Below are 18479 nucleotides of genomic sequence, written 5' to 3'. Positions count from 1 at the left end.
TTGTGGGAGCAGGGTAGCTTACCGGATTAGGAGAGCTTACCGGAGTAGGGGAGCTTGGGTTGTCGGTGAGCTTGGGATAGTTGGAGAGCTAACCGGAGTAGGAGAGCTAACCGGAGTAGGAGAGATTGGGGGAGTAGGATATCTTACCGGTGTCGGAGAGTTTATGGGATTAGGAGAGTTTACCTGATTAGAATAACTTACCGGATGAGGAGAGCTTACCGGAGTCGAAGAGCTTGCAGGAGTAGGAGAGCTTCCCGGAGTAGGAGAGCTTGGGGGAGTAGGAGAGCTTGGGGGAGTAGGAGAGCTTGGGGGATTAGGAGAGCTTGGGCGAGTCGGAGAGCTTGGGGGAGTAGGATAGCTTGGTGCAGTAGGATAGTTTGGGGGAGTAGGAGAGCTTGGGGGATTAGGAGAGCTTGGGGGAGTAGGAGAGCTTGGAGGTGTAGGAGTGCTTGGAGGAGTAGGAGAGCTTGGGGGAGTAGGATAGGTGGGGATGTAGGAGAGCTTAGGGAAGTAGGAGAGCTTGGATTTGTAGGAGAGCTTGGAGGTGTAGGAGAGCTTGGAGGTGTAGGAGAGCGTTGGGGAGGAGGAAAGCTTGGGTGAGGTGGCGAGCTTGGTGTAGGAGGAGAGCTTGGGGAGGAGGAGAGCTTGGTGGAGGAGGAGAGCTTGAGGGGGAGCAGAGCTTGGGGGAGAAGGAGAGTTTCCCAGAGTAGGAGAGCTTGGGGGAGTAGGAGAGCTTGTAGGAGCAGGGTTGCTTACCGGAGTAGGAGAGCTTACCGGAGTAGGAGTGCTAACCGTAGCAGGAGAACTTGCGGGAGTAGGAGAGCTTAGGGGAGTAGGAGAGCTTGGGGGAAAAGGAGAGCTTGGGGGAATGGGAGAGCTTGGGGGAGTAGGAGAGCTTGGGGGAGTAGGAGAGCTTGGGGGAGGAGTAGAGCTTGGGGGAGTAGGAGAGCTTGGGGGTGTAGGAGAGCTTACCGGATTAGGAGAGCTTATCAGAGTAGGGGAGCTTGGGCGTATCGCTGAGCTTGGGAGAGTAGGAGAGCTAACCAGAGTAGGAAAGCTAACCGGAGTAGGAGAGCTTGCGGGAGCAGGAGAGCTTGGGGGAGTAGGTGATCTTACCGGTGTCGGAGAGTTTATGGGATTAGGAGAGCTTACCTGATTAGAATAACGTACCGGATTAGGAGAGCTTACCGGAGTAGAAGAGCTTACCGGAGTAGGAGAGCTTCCCGGAGTAGGAGCGCTTGGTGGAGCAGGAGAGCTTTGGGGAGTAGGAGAGCCTGGTGGAGTTGGAGAGCTTGCTGGAGTAGGAGAACTTGGTGGAGTAGGAGATCTTGCGCGAGTACGAGAGCTTGGGGAGTAGGAGAGCTTCCCGGAATAGGAGAGCTTTGGGGAGTAGGATAGGTGGGGGTGTAGGAGAGCTTGGGGGTGTCGGAGAGCGTTCCGGAGTGGGAGAGCTGACCGGATTACGAGAGCTTAGCGGAGTAGGAGAGCTTGGGGGAGAAGTAGAGCTTGGGGGAGAAGGAGTGTTTGGTGGAGAAGGAGAGCTTGGGGGAGTAGGAGAACTTGGGGGAGTATGAGAGCTTTGGGGTGTCGGAGAGCAGTGGGAATATGAGAGCTTAGGGGAGTAGGATAGCTTGGGTGAGTAGGAAAGCTTACCTGAGTAGGAGAGCTTGACGAAGTAGGAGAGATTGGGGGAGTAGGAGAGGTTAGGGGTGTCGGTGAGCTTGGGGGAGGAGGAGAGCTTGGGGGAGTAGGAGAGCTTGGGGGAGTAGGAGAGCTTGGGGGAATAGGAGCGCTTGGGGGCGAAGTAGAGCATGGGGCAGTAGGAGAGCTTGGGGGAGTAGGAGAGCTGACAGGAGTAGGAGAATTAACCGGAGTAAAGAGAGGATGAGGGAGTGGGAGAGCATGAGGGAGTAGGAGAGCTTACCAGAGTAGGAGATTTGGGGGAGTAGGAGAGCTTGGGGGGAAGGAGAGCTTGGTGGAAAAGGAGAGCTTCCCGGAGAAGGAAAGCTTGGGGGAGTAGGAGAGCTTGTGGGAGCAGGGTAGCTTACCGGAGTAGGAGAGCTTACCGGAGTAGGGGCGCTTGGGCGTGTCGGTGAGCTTGGGAGAGTAGGAGAGCTAACCGGAGTACGAGAGCTAACCGGAGTAGGAGAGCTTGCGGCAGTAGGAGAGCTTGGGGGAGTAGGAGATCTTACCGATGTCGGAGAGTTTATCGGATTAGGAGAGCTTACCTGATTAGGATAACTTACACGATTAGGAGAGCTTACCGGAGTAGAAGAGCTTACCGGAGTAGGAGAGCTTGGGGGAGTAGGAGAGCTTTGGGGAGAAGGAGAGCTTGGGGGAGTAGGAGAGCTTGGGGGAGTTGGAGAGCTTGGGGGAGTAGGAGAGCTTGGGGGAGTAGGAGAGCTTGGGGGAGCAGGAGAGCTTGGGGGAGTAGGAGAGCTTGGAGGTGTAGGAGTGCTTGGAGGAGTAGGAGAGCTTGGGGGAGTAGGATAGGTGGGGATGTAGGAGAGCTTAGGGAAGTAGGAGAGCTTGGATTTGTAGGAGAGCTTGGAGGTGTAGGAGAGCTTGGAGGTGTCGGAGAGCTTTGGGGAGGAGGAAAGCTTGGGTGAGGTGGCGAGCTTGGTGTAGGAGGAGAGCTTGGGGAGGAGGAGAGCTTGGTGGAGGAGGAGAGCTTGTCGGAAGAGGAGAGCTTGGTGGAGCAGAGAGTTTGGTGGAACAGGAGAGCTTAGTGGAGCAGGAGAGTTTGGGGGAAAGGAGTGCTTGGGGCAGTCGGAGAGCTTGGGGGAGTAGGAGAGCTTGGGGGAGTAGGAGAGCTTGGAGGAGGAGTAGAGCTTGGGGGAGTAGGAGAGCTTGGGGGAGTAGGAGAGCTTGGGGGAGTCGGATAGCTTTGTGGAGTAGGATAGTTTGGGGGAGTAGGAGAGTTTGGGGGAGGAGGAGAGCTTGGGTGAGTAGGAGAGCTTGCGGGTGTAGGAGAGCTTGGGGAGTAGGAGAGCTTGGGGGAGTAGGAGAGCTTGGTGGAGTAGGAGAGCTGACCGGAGTAGGAGAGTTAACCGGAATAAGGAGAGCTTGAGGGAGTGGGAGAGCTTGAGGAAGTTTGAGAGCTTAGGGGAGTAGGATAGCTTGGGGGAGTAGTAGAGCTTGGGGGAGTAGGAGAGCTTGGGGGATTCGGAGAGCTTGGGGCAGTATGAGAGCTTGGGGGGTAGGAGAGCTTGTGGTGAAGGAGAGCTTGGGGGTGTAGGAGAGCTTGGGGGAGTAGGAGATCTTGGGGGAGCAGGAGAGCTTGGGGGAGTAGGAGAGCTTGGGGGTGTCGGCGAGCTTGGGGGAGTAGAAGAGCTTTGGGGAGTCGGAGAGCTTGGGGGAGTCGGAGAGCTTGGGGGAGTAGGACAGCTTGGGGGAGTAGGAGAGCTTGGGGGTGTAGGAGAGCTTGGGGGAGTAGGAGAACTTGGGGGAGTAGGAGAGCTTGGAGGCGTAGGAGAGCTTGGATGAGTAGGAGAGCTTGGGGGAGTAGGAGAGCTTGAGGGAGTCGGAGAAATTGAAGGAGTAGCAGAGCTTGGGGGAGTCGGAGAGCTTGGGGGAGTACGAGAGCGTGGGGGAGTCGGATAGCTTGGGTGAGTAGGAGAGCTGATCGGAGTAGGAGTGCTTGAGGAAGTAGGAGAGATTGGGAGAGTAGGAGAGCTTGGGGGTGTAGGAGAGCTTGTGGGAGTCGGAGAGCTGAGAGGAGTAGGAGAGTTAACCTGAGTAAAGAGAGGTTGAGGGAGTGGGAGAGCTTGAGGGAGTAGGAGAGCTTACCAGAGTAGAAGAGCTTGGGGGAGTAGGAGAGCTTGGGGGGAAGGAGAGCTTGGGGGAGAAGGAGAGCTTCCCGGAGTAGGAGAGCTTGGGGGAGTAGGAGAGCTTGTGGGAGCAGGGTAGCTTACCGGAGTAGGAGAGCTTCCCGGAGTAGGGGAGCTTGAGCGTGTCGGTGAGCTTGGGAGAGTAGGAGAGCCAAACGCAGTAGGAGAGCTAACCGGAGTAGGAGATCTTGCGGGAGTAGGAGAGCTTGGGGGAGTAGGAGATCTTACCGGTGTCGGAGAGTTTATCGGATTAGGAGAGCTTACCTGATTAGGAAAAATTACCGGATTCGTAGAGCTTACTGGAGTAGAAGAGCTTACCGGAGTAGGAGAGCTTGGGAGGAGAGCTTAGGGGAATAGGAGACCTTGGGGGAGTAGGAGAGCTTGGAGGAGTAGGAGAGCTTGTGGGAGTAGGAGAGCTTGGGGGAGGAGGCGAGCTTGGGGGAGGAGGAGAGCTTGGGGGAGGAGGAGAGCTTGGGGGAGTAGGATAGATTGGGGGTGTAGGAGAGCTTGGGTGTGCAGGAGAGCTTGCGGAAGTAGGAGAGCTTGGGGGAGTAGGAGAGCTTGTGGGAGGAGGAGAGCTTGGGGGAGGAGGAGAGCTTGGGGGAGTAGGAGAGCTTGGGGGAAGTAGGAGAGCTTGGAGTTGTAGGAGAGCTTGGAGGTGTTGAAGAGCTTGGAGGTGTAGGAGAGCTTGGGGGAGTAGGAGAGCTTGGGGGAGGAGGCGAGCTTGGGGGAGGAGGAGAGCTTGGGGGAGGAGGAGAGCTTGGGGGAGGATGAGAGCTTGGGGGAGGAGGAGAGCTTGGAGGTGTAGGAGAGCTTGGAGGTGTAGGAGAGCTTGGGGGAGGAGGAGAGCTTGGTGGAGCAGGAGAGCTTTGTGGAGCAGGAGAGCTTGGTGGAGTAGGAGAACTTGGTGGAGTAGGAGAGCTTGGTGGAGTAGGAGATCTTGCGCGAGTATGAGAGCTTGGCGAGTAGGAGAGCATCCCGGAATAGGAGAGCTTGGGGGAGTAGGATATGTGGGGGTGTAGGAGAGCTTGGGGGAGTCGGAGAGCTTTCCGGAGTGGGAGAGCTGACCGGATTCGGAGAGCTTAGCGGAATAGGAAAGCTTGGGGGAGAAGTAGAGCTTGGGGGAGAAGGAGTGTTTGGGGTAGAAGGAGAGCTTGGGGAAGAAGGATAACTTGGGGGAGTAGGAGAGCTTGGGGGAGTCGGAGAGCTTGGGGAATATGAGAGCTTGGGGGAGTAGGATAGCTTGGGTGAGTAGGAGATCTTACCTGAGTAGGAGAGCTTGAGGAAGTAGGAGAGATTGGGGGAAAAGGAGAGCTTGGGCGTGTCGGAGAGCTTGGGGGAGGAGGAGAGCTTGGGAGAGTAAGAGAGCTTGGGGGAGTAGGAGAGTTTGGGGGAATAGGAGAGCTTGGGGGAGTAGGAGAGCTGGGGGGAGTAGGAGAGTTTGGGGGATGAGTAGAGCTTCGGGGAGTAGGAGAGCTTGGGGGAGTAGGAGAGCTGACAGGAGTAGGAGAGTTAACCGGAGTAAAGACAAGTTGAGGGAGTGGGAGAGCATGAGGGAGTAGGTGAGCTTACCAGAGTAGGAGAGTTTGGGGGAGTAGGAGAGCTTGGGGGGAAGGAGAGCTTGGGGGAGAAGGAGAGCTTCCCGGAGTAGGATAGATTGGGGGAGTAGGAGAGCTTGTGGGAGCAGGGTAGCTTACCGGATTAGGAGAGCTTACCGGAGTAGGGGAGCTTGGGTTGTCGGTGAGCTTGGGATAGTAGGAGAGCTAACCGGAGTAGGAGAGCTAACCGGAGTAGGAGAGATTGGGGAGTAGGATATCTTACCGGTGTCGGAGAGTTTATGGGATTAGGAGAGTTTACCTGATTAGAATAACTTACCGGATGAGGAGAGCTTACCGGAGTAGAAGAGCTTGCAGGAGTAGGAGAGCTTCCCGGAGTAGGAGAGCTTGGGGGAGTAGGAGAGCTTGGGGGAGTAGGAGAGCTTGGGGGATTAGGAGAGCTTGGGGGAGTCGGAGAGCTTGGGGGAGTAGGATAGCTTGGTGCAGTAGGATAGTTTGGGGGAGTAGGAGAGCTTGGGGGATTAGGAGAGCTTGGGTGAGTCGGAGAGCTTAGGGGAGTAGGATAGATTGGCGTTGTAGGAGAGCTTGGGTGGGCAGGAGAGCTTGCGGAAGTAGGAGAGCTTGGGGGAGTAGGAAAGCTTGGGGGAGTAGGAGAGCTTGGGGGAGTAGGAGAGCTTGGGGGAGTAGGAGAGCTTGTGGGAGCAGGGTTGCTTACTGGAGTAGGAGAGCTTCCCGGAGTAGGAGTTCTAACCGTAGTAGGAGAACAGGCGGGAGTTGGAGAGCTAGGGGAGTAGGAGAGCTTGGGGGAAAAGGAGAGCTTGGGGGAGTAGGAGAGCTTTGGGGAGTAGGAGAGATTGGGGGAGTAGGAGAGCTTGGGGGTGGAGTAGAGCTTGGGGGAGTAGGAGAGCTTGGGGGAGTCGGAGAGCTTGGGGGAGTAGGATAGCTTTGTGGAGTAGAGAGCTTGGGGGAGTAGGAGAGCTTGGGGGAGTAGGAGAGCTTGTGGGAGCAGGGTAGCTTACCGGAGTAGGAGAGCTTCGCGGAGTAGGGGAGCTTGAGCGTGTCGGTGAGCTTGGGAGAGTAGGAGAGCCAAACGCAGTAGGAGAGCTAACCGGAGTAGGAGATCTTGCGGGAGTAGGAGAGCTTGGGGGAGTAGGAGATCTTACCGGTGTCGGAGAGTTTATCGGATTAGGAGAGCTTACCTGATTAGGAAAAATTACCGGATTCGTAGAGCTTACTGGAGTAGAAGAGCTTACCGGAGTAGGAGAGCTTGGGAGGAGAGCTTAGGGGAATAGGAGACCTTGGGGGAGTAGGAGAGCTTGGAGGAGTAGGAGAGCTTGTGGGAGTAGGAGAGCTTGGGGGAGGAGGCGAGCTTGGGGGAGGAGGAGAGCTTGGGGGAGGAGGAGAGCTTGGGGGAGTAGGATAGATTGGGGGTGTAGGAGAGCTTGGGTGTGCAGGAGAGCTTGCGGAAGTAGGAGAGCTTGGGGGAGTAGGAGAGCTTGTGGGAGGAGGAGAGCTTGGGGGAGGAGGAGAGCTTGGGGGAGTAGGAGAGTTTGGGGGAAGTAGGAGAGCTTGGAGTTGTAGGAGAGCTTGGAGGTGTTGAAGAGCTTGGAGGTGTAGGAGAGCTTGGGGGAGTAGGAGAGCTTGAGGAAGTAGGAGAGATTGGGGGAAAAGGAGAGCTTGGGGGAGGAGGAGAGCTTGGGGGAGGAGGAGAGCTTGGGGGAGGATGAGAGCTTGGGGGAGGAGGAGAGCTTGAGGTGTAGGAGAGCTTGGAGGTGTAGGAGAGCTTGGGGGAGGAGGAGAGCTTGGTGGAGCAGGAGAGCTTTGTGGAGCAGGAGAGCTTGGTGGAGTAGGAGAACTTGGTGGAGTAGGAGAGCTTGGTGGAGTAGGAGATCTTGCGCGAGTATGAGAGCTTGGCGAGTAGGAGAGCATCCCGGAATAGGAAAGCTTGGGGGAGTAGGATAGGTGGGGGTGTAGGAGAGCTTGGGGGAGTCGGAGAGCTTTCCGGAGTGGGAGAGCTGACCGGATTCGGAGAGCTTAGCGGAATAGGAAAGCTTGGGGGAGAAGTAGAGCTTGGGGGAGAAGGAGTGTTTGGGGTAGAAGGAGAGCTTGGGGAAGTAGGATAACTTGGGGGAGTAGGAGAGCTTGGGGGAGTCGGAGAGCTTGGGGAATATGAGAGCTTGGGGGAGTAGGATAGCTTGGGTGAGTAGGAGATCTTACCTGAGTAGGAGAGCTTGAGGAAGTAGGAGAGATTGGGGGAAAAGGAGAGCTTGGGCGTGTCGGAGAGCTTGGGGGAGGAGGAGAGCTTGGGAGAGTAAGAGAGCTTGGGGGAGTAGGAGAGTTTGGGGGAATAGGAGAGCTTGGGGGAGTAGGAGAGCTGGGGGGAGTAGGAGAGTTTGGGGGATGAGTAGAGCTTCGGGGAGTAGGAGAGCTTGGGGGAGTAGGAGAGCTGACAGGAGTAGGAGAGTTAACCGGAGTAAAGACAAGTTGAGGGAGTGGGAGAGCATGAGGGAGTAGGTGAGCTTACCAGAGTAGGAGAGTTTGGGGGAGTAGGAGAGCTTGGGGGGAAGGAGAGCTTGGGGGAGAAGGAGAGCTTCCCGGAGTAGGATAGATAGGGGGAGTAGGAGAGCTTGTGGGAGCAGGGTAGCTTACCGGATTAGGAGAGCTTACCGGAGTAGGGGAGCTTGGGTTGTCGGTGAGCTTGGGATAGTAGGAGAGCTAACCGGAGTAGGAGAGCTAACCGGAGTAGGAGAGATTGGGGGAGTAGGATATCTTACCGGTGTCGGAGAGTTTATGGGATTAGGAGAGTTTACCTGATTAGAATAACTTACCGGATGAGGAGAGCTTACCGGAGTAGAAGAGCTTGCAGGAGTAGGAGAGCTTCCCGGAGTAGGAGAGCTTGGGGGAGTAGGAGAGCTTGGGGGAGTAGGAGAGCTTGGGGGATTAGGAGAGCTTGGGGGAGTCGGAGAGCGTGGGGGAGTAGGATAGCTTGGTGCAGTAGGATAGTTTGGGGGAGTAGGAGAGCTTGGGGGATTAGGAGAGCTTGGGTGAGTCGGAGAGCTTGGGGGAGTAGGATAGATTGGCGTTGTAGGAGAGCTTGGGTGGGCAGGAGAGCTTGCGGAAGTAGGAGAGCTTGGGGGAGTAGGAAAGCTTGGGGGAGTAGGAGAGCTTGGGGGAGTAGGAGAGCTTGGGGGAGTAGGAGAGCTTGTGGGAGTAGGAGAGCTTGGGGGAGTAGGAGAGCTTGGGGGAGTAGGAGAGCTTGTGGGAGCAGGGTTGCTTACTGGAGTAGGAGAGCTTCCCGGAGTAGGAGTGCTAACCGTAGTAGGAGAACAGGCGGGAGTTGGAGAGCTAGGGGAGTAGGAGAGCTTGGGGGAAAAGGAGAGCTTGGGGGAGTAGGAGAGCTTTGGGGAGTAGGAGAGCTTGGGGGAGTAGGAGAGCTTGGGGGTGGAGTAGAGCTTGGGGGAGTAGGAGAGCTTGGGGGAGTCGGAGAGCTTGGGGGAGTAGGATAGCTTTGTGGAGTAGGATAGTTTGGGGGAGTAGGAGAGTTTGGGGGAGGAGTAGAGCTTCGGGGAGTAGGAGAGCTTGGGGGAGTAGGAGAGCTGACAGGAGTAGGAGAGTTTACCGGAGTAAAGAGAGGTTGAGGGAGTGGGAGAGCATGAGGGAGTAGGTGAGCTTACCAGAGTAGGAGAGTTTGGGGGAGTAGGAGAGCTTGGGGGGAAGGAGAGCTTGGGGGAGAAGGAGAGCTTCCCGGAGTAGGAGAGATTGGGGGTGTAGGAGAGCTTGTGGGAGCAGGGTAGCTTACCGGATTAGGAGAGCTTACCGGAGTAGGGGAGCTTGGGTTGTCGGTGAGCTTGGGAGAGTAGGAGAGCTAACCGGAGTAGGAGAGCTTGCGGGAGTAGGAGAGCTTGGGGGTGTAGGAGATCTTACCGGTGTCGGAGAGTTTATGGGATTAGGAGAGCTTACCTGATTAGAATAACTTACCGGATTAGGAGAGCTTACCGGAGTAGAAGAGCTTACCGGAGTAGGAGAGCTTCCCGGAGTAGGAGAGCTTGGGGGAGTAGGAGAGCCTGGTGGAGTAGGAGAGCTTGGGCGATTAGGAGAGCTTGGGGGAGTCGGCGAGCCTGGGGGTGTAGGATAGCTTGGTGCAGTAGGATAGTTTGGGTGAGTAGGAGAGTTTGGGGTGGAGGAGAGCTTGGGGCAGTAGGAGAGCTTGGGGGAGTAGGAGAGCTTGGGGGAGTAGGAGAGCTTGGGGGAGGAGTAGAGTTTGGGGGAGTAGGAGAACTTTGGGGTGTAGGAGAGCTTGGGGGAGTAGAAGAGCTTGGGGAAGTAGGAGAGCTTGGGGGAGTCGGAGAGCTTGGGGGAGTAGGATAGCTTTGTGGAGTAGGATAGTTTGGGGGAGTAGGAGAGTTTGGGGGAGGAGGAGAGCTTGATGGAGTAGGAGAGCTTGGGGGTGTAGGAGAGCTTGGGGGAGTAGGAGAGCTCACCGGAGTAGGAGAGTTAACCGGAATAAGGAGAGCTTGAGGGAGTGGGAGAGCTTGAGGAAGTAGGAGAGCTTGGGGGAGTAGGATAGCTTGGGGGAGTAGGAGATCTTGTGGGAGTAGGAGAGCTTGGGGGAGTAGGAGAGCTTGGGGGATTCGGAGAGCTTGGGGGAGTAGAGAGCTTGGGGGAGTAGGAGAGCTTGGAGGTGTAAGAGAGCTTGGAGGTGTAGGAAAGCTTGGGGTGGAGGAGAGCTTGGGTGAGGAGGCGAGCTTGGTGGAGGAGGAGAGCTTGGGGAGGAGGAGAGCTTGGTGGAGGAGGAGAGCTTGTGGGAAGAGGAGAGCTTGATGGAGCAGGAGAGCTTGGTGGAACAGGAGAGCTTAGTGGAGCAGGAGAGCCTGGTGGAGTAGGAGAGCTTGGTGGAGTAGGAGATCTTGTGCGAGTACGAGACCTAGGTTGAGTAGGAGAGCTTCCCGGAATAGGAGAGCTTGGGGGAGTAGGATAGGTGCGGGTGTAGGAGAGCTTGATGGTGTAGTACAGCTTGGGTGTGTAGGAGAGCTTGGGGGAGTTGGAGAGCTTGGGGGAGTAGGAGAGCTTGGGGGAGTAGGAGAGCTTGGGGGAGTAGAGAGCTTGGGGGAGTAGGAGAGCTTGGGGGAGTAGAAGAGCTTGGGAGTGTCGGCGAGCTTGGCGGAGTAGAAGAGCTTGGGGGAGTCGGAGAGCTTGGGGGAGTCGGAGAGCTTGGGGGAGTAGGACAGCTTGGGGGAGTAGGAGAGCTTGGGGGTGTAGGAGAGCTTGGGGGAGTAGGAGAGCTTGGGGGAGTAGGAGAGCGTGGAGGAGTAGGAGAGCTTGGGGGAGTAGGAGAGCTTGGGGGTGTAGGAGAGCATGGGGGAGTAGGAGAGTTTGGGGGAGTAGGTGAGCTGACCGGAGTAGGAGAGTTAACCGGAATAAGGAGAGCTTGAGGGAGTGGGAGAGCTTGAGGAAGTAGGAGAGCTTGGGGGAGTAGGATAGCTTGGGGGAGTAGGAGATCTTGGGGGAGTAGGAGAGCTTGGGGGAGTAGGAGAGCTTGGGGTAATCGGAGAGCTTGGGGCAGTAGGAGAGCTTGGGGGGTAGGAGAGCTTGGGGTGAAGGAGAGCTTGGGGGTGTAGGAGAGCTTGGGTGTGCAGGAGAGCTTGGGGGAGTAGGAGAGCTTGGCGGAGTAGGAGAGCTTGTGGGAATAGGAGAACTTGGGGGAGTAGAAAAGCTTGGGGGAGTAGGAGAGCTTGGGGGAGTAGGAGAGCTTGGGGGAGTAGGAGAGCTTGGGAGTGTCGGCGAGCTTGGCGGAGTAGAAGAGCTTGGGGGAGTCGGAGAGCTTGGGGGAGTAGGAGAGCTTGGGGGTGTAGGAGAGCTTGGGGGAATAGGAGAGCTTGGAGTTGTAGGAGAGCTTGGGGGAGTAGGAGAGCTTGGGGGAGTAGGAGAGCATTGGGGGAGTAGGAGAGCATGGGGGAGTAGGAGTGCTTGGGGGAGTAGGAGAGCTTGGGGTGTAGGAGAGCTTGAGGGAGTAGGATAAATCGAAGGGGTAGCAGAGCTTGGGGGAGTAGGAGAGCTTGGGGGAGTAGGAGAGCGTGGGGGAGCAGGATAGCTTGGGTGAGTTGGAGAGCTGATCGGAGTAGGAGAGCTTTTTGGAAGTAGGAGAGATTGGGGGAGTAGGAGAGCTTGGGGGTTTAGGAGAGCTTGGGGGAGGAGGAGAGCTTGGGGGAGTAGGAGAGCTTGGGGGAGTAGGAGAGCTTGGGGGAGTAGGAAAGCATGGGGGAGGAGTAGAGCTTGGGGGAGTAGGAGAGCTTGGGGGAGTCGGTGAGCTGACAGGAGTAGGAGGGTTAACCGGAGTAAAGAGAGGTTGAGGGAGTGTGAGAGCTTGAGGGAGTAGGAGAGCTTACCAGAGTAGGAGAGCTTGGGGGAGTAGGCGAGCTTGGGGGGAAGGAGATCTTGGGGGAGAAGGAGAGCTTCCCGGAGTAGGAGAGCTTGGGGGAGTAGGAGAGCTTGTGGGAGCAGGGTAGCTTACCGGAGTCGGAGAGCTTCCCGGAGTAGGGGAGCTTGAGCGTGTCGGTGAGCTTGGGAGAGTAGGAGAGCTAACCGCAGGAGGAGAGCTAACCGGAGTAGGAGATCTTGCGGGAGTAGGAGAGCTTAGGGGAGTAGGATATCTTACCGGTGTCGGAGAGATTATCGGATTAGGAGAGTTTACCTGATTAGGATAACTTAGCGGATTAGTAGAGCTTACCGGAGTAGAAGAGCTTACCGGAGTAGGAGAGCTTGGGGGAGTAGGAGAGCTTTGGGAGTAGGAGAGCTTGGGGGAGTAGGAGACCTTGGGGGAGTTGGAGAGCTTGGGGGAGTAGGAGAGCTTGCAGGTGTAGGAGAGCTTGGAGGAGTAGAAGAGCTTGGGCGAATAGGATAGGTGGGGGTGTAGGAGAGCTTGGGGAAGTCGGAGAGCTTGGGTGTGTAGGAGAGCTTGGAGGTGTAGGAGAGCTTGGAGGTGTAGGAAAGCTTGGGGGAAGAGGAGAGCTTGGGTGAGGAGGCGAGCTTGGTGGAGGAGGAGAGCTTGGGGAGGAGGAGAGCTTGGTGGAGGAGGAGAGCTTGTGGGAAGAGGAGAGCTTGATGGAGCAGGAGAGCTTGGTGGCACAGGAGAGCTTAGTGGAGCAGGAGAGCCTGGTGGAGTAGGAGAGCTTGGTGGAGTCGGAGATCTTGTGCGAGTACGAGAGCTTGGGGGAGTAGGAGAGCTTCCCGGAATAGGAGAGCTTGGGGGAGTAGGATAGGTGCGGGTGTAGGAGAGCTTGGTGGTGTAGTGCAGCTTGGGTGTGTAGGAGAGCTTGGGGGAGTTGGAGAGCTTGGGGGAGTAGGAGAGCTTGGGGAAGTAGGAGAGCTTGGGGGAGTAGAGAGCTTGGGGGAGTAGGAGAGCTTGGGGGAGTAGAAGAGCTTGGGAGTGTCGGCGAGCTTGGCGGAATAGAAGAGCTTGGGGGAGTCGGAGAGCTTGGGGGAGTCGGAGAGCTTGGGGGAGTAGGACAGCTTGGGGGAGTAGGAGAGCTTGGGGGTGTAGGAGAGTTTGGGGGAGGAGGAGAGCTTGAAGGAGTAGGATAGCTTGGGGGTGTACGAGAGCTTGGGGGAGTAGGAGAGCTTGGGGGAGTAGGAGAGCTGACCGGAGTAGGAGAGTTAACCGGAATAAGGAGAGCTTGAGGGAGTGGGAGAGCTTGAGGTGGTACGAGAGCTTGGGGGAGTAGGACAGCTTGGGGGAGTAGGAGATCTTGTGGGAGTATGGGAGCTTGGGGGAGTAGGAGAGCTTGGGGGATTCGGAGAGCTTGGGGCAGTAGGAGAGCTTGGGGGGTAGGAGAGCTTGGGGTGAAGGAGAGCTTGTTGGTGTAGGAGAGCTTGGGTGTGCAGGAGAGCTTGGGGGAGTAGAAGAGCTTGGGGGAGTAGGACAGCTTGTGGGAATAGGAGAGCTTTGGGGGAGTAGGAGAGCATGGGGGAGTAGAAGTGCTTGGGGGAGTAGGAGAGCTTGGGGGAGTAGGAGAGCTTGGGGGATTCGGAGAGCTTGGGGCAGTAGGAGAGCTTGGGGGGTATGAGAGCTTGAGGGAGTAGGATAAATTGAAGGAGTAGCAGAGCTTGGGGGAGTAGAAGAGCTTGGGGGAGTAGGAGAGCGTGGGGGAGCAGGATAGCTTGGCTGAGTAGGAGAGCTGATCGGAGTAGGAGAGCTTGAGGAAGTAGGAGAGATTGGGGGAGTAGGAGAGCTTGGGGGTGTAGGAGAGCTTGGGGGAGGAGGAGAGCTTGGCGGAGTAGGAGAGCTTGGTGGAGTAGGAGAGCTTGGGGAGGAGCAGAGCTTGGGGGAGTAGGAGAGCTTGGGGGTGTAGGAGAGCTTGGGGGAGGAGGAGAGCTTGGGGGAGTAGGAGAGCATGGGGGAGGAGTAGAGCTTGGGGGAGTAGGAGAGCTAGGGGGAGTCGGAGAGCTGACAGGAGTAGGAGGGTTAACCGGAGTAAAGAGAGGTTGAGGGAGTGGGAGAGCTTGAGGGAGTAGGAGAGCTTTCCAGATTAGGAGAGCTTGGGGGAGTAGGAGAGCTTGGGGGGAAGGAGAGCTTGGGTGAGAAGGAGAGCTTCCCGGAGTAGGAGAGCTTGGGGGAGTAGGAGAGCTTGTGGAGGCAGGGTAGCTTACCGGAGTCGGAGAGCTTCCCGGAATAGGGGAGCTTGAGCGTGTCGGTGAGTTTGGGAGAGTAGGAGAGCTAACCGCAGGAGGAGAGCTAACCGGAGTAGGAGATCTTGCGGGAGTAGGAGAGCTTGGGGGAGTAGGATATCTTACCGGTGTCGGAGAGATTATCGGATTAGGAGAGTTTACCTGATTAGGATAATATAGCGGATTAGTAGAGCTTACCGGAGTAGAAGAGCTTACCGGAGTAGGAGAGCTTGGGGGAGTAGGAGAGCTTTGGGGAGTAGGAGAGCTTGGGGGAGTAGGAGACCTTGGGGGACTTGGAGAGCTTGGGGGAGTAGGAGAGCTTGCAGGTGTAGGAGAGCTTGGAGGAGTAGAAGAGCTTGGGGGAATAGGATAGGTGGGGTGTAGGAGAACTTGGGGAAGTCGGAGAGCTTGGGTGTGTAGGAGAGCTTGGAGGTGTAGGAGAGCTTGGAGGTGTAGGAAAGCTTGGGGGAGGAGGAGAGCTTGGGTGAGGAGGCGAGCTTGGTGGAGGAGGAGAGCTTGGGGAGGAGGAGAGCTTGGTGGAGGAGGAGAGCTTGTGGGAAGAGGAGAGCTTGATGGAGCAGGAGAGCTTGGTGGAACAGGAGAGCTTAGTGGAGCAGGAGAGCCTGGTGGAGTAGGAGAGCTTGGTGGAGTCGGAGATCTTGTGCGAGTACGAGAGCTTGGGGGAGTAGGAGAGCTTCCCGGAATAGGAGAGCTTGGGGGAGTAGGATAGGTGCGGGTGTAGGAGAGCTTGGTGGTGTAGTGCAGCTTGGGTGTGTAGGAGAGCTTGGGGGAGTTGGAGAGCTTGGGGGAGTAGGAGAGCTTGGGGGAGTAGGAGAGCTTGGGGGAGTAGGAGACCTTGGGGGATTCGGAGAGCTTGGGGCAGTAGGAGAGCTTGGGGGGTAGGAGAGCGTGGGGTGAAGGAGAGCTTGGGGCAGTAGGAGAGCTTGGGGGGCAGGAGAGCTTGGGTGTGCAGGAGAGCTTGGGGGAGTAGGAGAGCTTGGGGGAGTAGGAGAGCTTGTGGGAATAGGAGAACTTGGGGGAGTAGGAAAGCTTGGGGGAGTAGGAGAGCTTGGGGGAGTAGGACAGCTTGGGGGAGTAGGAGAGCTTGGGGGTGTAGGAGAGCTTGGGGGAGTAGGAGAGCTTGGGGTTGTAGGAGAGCTTGGAGGAGTAGGAGAGCTTGGGGGAGTAGGAGAGCTTGGGGGAGTAGGAGAGCTTTGGGGGAGTAGGAGAGCATGGGGGAGTAGGAGTGCTTGGGGGAGTAGGAGAGCTTGGGCTAGTAGGAGAGCTTGGGGGATTCGGAGAGCTTGGGGCAGTAGGAGAGCTTTGGGGGTAGGAGAGCTTGAGGGAGTAGGATAAATTGAAGGAGTAGCAGAGCTTTGGGGAGTAGAAGAGCTTGGGGGAGTAGGAGAGCGTGGAGGAGCAGGATAGCTTGGGTGAGTAGGAGAGCTGATCGGAGTAGGAGAGCTTGAGGAAGTAGGAGAGATTGGGGGAGTAGGAGAGCTTGGGGGTGTAGGAGAGCTTGGGGGAGGAGGAGAGCTTGGGGGAGTAGGAGAGCTTGGGGGATTCGGAGAGCTTGGGGCAGTAGGAGAGCTTTGGGGGTAGGAGAGCTTGAGGGAGTAGGAGAGATTGGGGGAGTAGGAGAGCTTGGGGGTGTAGGAGAGCTTGGGGGAGGAGGAGAGCTTGGGGGAGTAGGAGAGCTTGGGGGAGTAGGAGAGCTTGGGGGACTAGGAGAGCTTGGGGAGGCGTAGAGCTTGGGGGAGTAGGAGAGCTTGGGGGAGTCGGAGAGCTGACAGGAGTAGGAGGGTTAACCGGAGTAAAGAGAGGTTGAGGGAGTGGGAGAGCTTGAGGGAGTAGGAGAGCTTACCAGAGTAGGAGAGCTTGGGGGAGTAGGAGAGCTTGTGGGAGCAGGGTAGCTTACCGGAGTCTGAGAGCTTCCCGGAGTAGGGGAGTTTGAGCGTGTCGGTGAGCTTGGGAGAGTAGGAGAGCTAACCGCAGTCGGAGAGCTATCCACAGTAGGAGATCTTGCTGGAGTAGGAGAGCTTGGGGGAGTAGGATATCTTACCGGTGTCGGAGAGTTTATAGGATTAGGAGAGCTTACCTGATTAGGATAACTTACCGGATTAGTAGAGCTTACCGGAGTAGAAGAGCTTACCGGAGAGGAGAGCTTGGGGGAAGAGGAGAGCTTTGGGGAGTAGGAGATCTTGGGGGAGTAGGAGAGCTTGTGGGAGTTGGAGAGCTTGGGGGAGTAGGAGAGCTTGCAGGAGTAGAAGAGCTTGGGGGAATAGGATAGGTGGGGGTGTAGGAGAGCTTGGGGAAGTCGGAGAGCTTGGGTGTGTAGGAGAGCTTCGAGGTGTAGGAGAGCTTGGAGGTGTAGGAAAGCTTGGGGGAGGAGGAGAGCTTGGGTGAGGAGGTGAGCTTGGTGGAGGAGGAGAGCTTGGGGAAGAGGAGCGCTTGTTGGAGGTGGAGAGCTTGTGGGAAGAGGAGAGCTTGATGGAGCAGGAGAGCTTGGTGGAACAGGAGAGCTTAGTGGAGCAGGAGAGCCTGGTGGAGCAGGAGAGCTTGGTGGAGTAGGAGATCTTGTGCGAGTACGAGAGCTTGGGGGAGTAGGAGAGCTTCCCGGAATAGGAGAGCTTGGGGGAGTAGGATAGGTGCGGGTGTAGGAGAGCTTGGTGGTGTAGTGCAGCTTGGGTGTGTAGGAGAGCTTGGGGGAGTTGGAGAGCTTGGGGGAGTAGGAGAGCTTGGGGGAGTAGGAGAGCTTGGGGGAGTAGAGAGCTTGGGGGAGTAGGAGAGCTTGGGGGAGTAGAAGAGCTTGGGGGTGTAGGAGAGTTTGGGAGAGGAGGAGAGCTTGAAGGAGTAGGATAGCTTGGGGGTGTAGGAGAGCTTGGGGGAGTAGGAGAGCTTGGGGGAGTAGGAGAGCTGACCGGAGTAGGAGAGTTAACCGGAATAAGGAGAGCTTGAGGGAGTGGGAGAGCTTGAGGTAGTAGGAGAGCTTGGGGGAGTAGGATAGCTTGGGGGAGTAGGAGATCTTGTGGGAGTAGGGGAGCTTGGGGGAGTAGGAGAGCTTGGGGGATTCGGAGAGCTTGGGGCAGTAGGAGAGCTTGGGGGGTAGGAGAGCTTGGGGTGAAGGGGAGCTTGGGGGTGTAGGAGAGCTTGGGTGTGCAGGAGAGCTTGGGGGAGTAGGAGAGCTTGGGGGAGTAGGACAGCTTGTGGGAATAGGAGAACTTGGGGGAGTAGGAAAGCTTGGGGGAGTAGGAGAGCTTGGGGGAGTAGGACACCTTGGGGGAGTAGGAGAGCTTGGCGGTGTAGGAGAGCTTGGGGGAGTAGGAGAGCTTGGGGGAGTAGGAGAGCTTGGAGGAGTAGGAGAGCTTGGGGGAGTAGGAGAGCTTGGGGGATTAGGAGAGCTTTGGGGGAGTAGGAGAGCATGGGGGAGTAGGAGAGGTTGGGGGAGTAGGAGAGCTTGGGGGAGTAGGAGAGCTTGGGGGATTCGGAGAGCTTGGGGCAGTAGGAGAGCTTGATGGGTAGGAGAGCTTGAGGAGTAGGATAAATTGAAGGAGTAGCAGAGCTTGGGGGAGTAGAAGAGCTTGGAGGAGTAGGAGAGCGTGGGGGAGCAGGATAGCTTGGGTGAGTAGGAGAGCTGATCGGAGTAGGAGAGCTTGAGGAAGTAGGAGAGATTGGGGGAGTAGGAGAGCTTGGGGGTGTAGGAGAGCTTGGGGGAGGAGGAGAGCTTGGCGGAGTAGGAGAGCTTGGGGGAGTAGGAGAGCTTGGGGAGGAGCAGAGCTTGGGGGAGTAGGAGAGCTTGGGGGTGTAGGAGAGCTTGGGGGAGGAGGAGAGCTTGGGGGAGTAGGAGAGCATGGGGGAGGAGTAGAGCTTGGGGGAGTAGGAGAGCTTGGGGGAGTCGGAGAGCTGACAGGAGTAGGAGGGTTAACCGGAGTAAAGAGAGGTTGAGGGAGCGGGAGAGCTTGAGGGAGTAGGAGAGCTTACCAGAGTAGGAAAGCTTGGGGGAGTAGGAGAGCTTGGGGGGAAGGAGAGCTTGGGTGAGAAGGAGAGCTTCCCGGAGTAGGAGAGCTTGGGGGAGTAGGAGAGCTTGTGGGAGCAGGGTAGCTTACCGGAGTCGGAGAGCTTCCCGGAGTAGGGGAGCTTGAGCGTGTCGGTGAGCTTGGGAGAGTAGGAGAGCTAACCGCAGGAGGAGAGCTAACCGGAGTAGGAGATCTTGCGGGAGTAGGAGAGCTTGGGGGAGTAGGATATCTTACCGGTGTCGGAGAGATTATCGGATTATGAGCGTTTACCTGATTAGGATAACTTAGCGGATTAGTAGAGCTTACCGGAGTAGAAGAGCTTACCGGAGTAGGAGAGCTTGGGGGAGAAGGAGAGCTTTGGGGAGTAGGAGAGCTTGGGGGAGTAGGAGACCTTGGGGGAGTTGGATAGCTTG

Source organism: Pristiophorus japonicus, unplaced genomic scaffold, assembly GCF_044704955.1.
Source record: "Pristiophorus japonicus isolate sPriJap1 unplaced genomic scaffold, sPriJap1.hap1 HAP1_SCAFFOLD_93, whole genome shotgun sequence".
In the NCBI taxonomy this organism is placed as follows: domain Eukaryota; kingdom Metazoa; phylum Chordata; class Chondrichthyes; family Pristiophoridae; genus Pristiophorus; species Pristiophorus japonicus.
The sequence above is the reverse complement of the archived record's forward strand: the minus strand, read 5'-3'. Positions refer to the sequence as shown.